The sequence below is a fragment of the Solanum dulcamara genome, chromosome 6 (assembly GCF_947179165.1).
Source record: "Solanum dulcamara chromosome 6, daSolDulc1.2, whole genome shotgun sequence".
NCBI lineage: Eukaryota > Viridiplantae > Streptophyta > Magnoliopsida > Solanales > Solanaceae > Solanum > Solanum dulcamara.
This window is the reverse complement of record NC_077242.1, coordinates 13,235,156-13,235,730: the sequence shown is the minus strand read 5'-3', so window position 1 is coordinate 13,235,730 and position 575 is coordinate 13,235,156.

Sequence of the window (575 nt, the reverse complement as noted above, 5' to 3'; positions counted from 1 at the left end):
GATGTTCACGTAAACACCACACCCCACCTGTCCATATAAGTAACCCACCCCACCCCAATTAAAAGACCCAAATCACCCATTAAAAAGACCCAACCCATTAAAAGACCCCACAAATTCTTCAGATAACTCTCTTCATCTCTACATTTTGAAGCATTTTCAGATTTTACGATTTCAAAGCAACATTGTTAGGATTTAAGATTTACGTAATCTTTCGGTATGTTAGATTAGTGAATCAATTACTTGCTTATTTAAGTTCAAATAGTAGTATTCATGTGATTTTGGGTCTGATTGATTTGTGCATTGGGATGGGTTAGGATTTTTGTAATCTTTTGAGAATTTTGTCTTGTATATGGTGGTCATTTTCTATTATGTTAGACTTGGGAAAAATTATTTATTTGTTTGAGTTAAAATAGTAGTATGCATGTGGTTTCGTATCTTATTCATTCGTGCATAGGCTAAGTAGAAGTTTTCTTCAACTCTAGATTTCAAAGCAATGTTAGAATCCTCTATCAATTCACTTAAAGCACCGTATGTAAGAAGATGTCATTGTGGTCTCAATGCGCCAAATTTGACGG